Source organism: Physeter macrocephalus, chromosome 12, assembly GCF_002837175.3.
Source record: "Physeter macrocephalus isolate SW-GA chromosome 12, ASM283717v5, whole genome shotgun sequence".
Classification (NCBI taxonomy): domain Eukaryota; kingdom Metazoa; phylum Chordata; class Mammalia; order Artiodactyla; family Physeteridae; genus Physeter; species Physeter macrocephalus.
Window position 1 is genome coordinate 29,973,525 of NC_041225.1, and position 621 is coordinate 29,974,145.

Here is a 621-nt window from a genome sequence, read left to right on the forward strand (position 1 = left end):
GATCTTCCCGGACCGGGGCACGAACCCGCGTCCCCTGCATCAGCAGGCGGACTCTCAACCACTGCGCCACCAGGGAAGCCTGAGAAAAGTATTTTTGATAATTTACACCTTCTCAGGTGCATTCTGGTTAGCATTTCATCAAAAGGATTTACCCAAATGTATTTAATCAGTACATGTTATACCTAAGCACACATTATGCATACACGCACACCTCGGAGATATTGCAGACTCAAAAAAATGAGTATCACAATAAAGCCAGTCACATAAATTGTTTGGTTTCCCAGTACATATAAAAGTATGTTTACACTATACTGTAGTTTGTTAAGTGTGCAATAGAATTCTGTCTGAAAGAGCAATATACAGACCTTAATTTTAAAGAGCTTTATTGCTAAAAACGCTAACCCTCATCTGAGCCTTCAGCGAGTCTTATTTTTTGCTGGTGGAGGGTCCTACCTCCATGTTGGTGGTGCTGACTGATCAGGGTGGTGTTTGCTGAAGGCTGGGGTGGCTGCAGAAATTTCTTTTTTTTTTTGTGGTATGCAGGCCTCCCTCTGTTGTGGCCTCTCCCGTTGCGGAGCACAGGCTCCGGACGCGCAGGCTCAGCGGCCACGGCTCACGGGC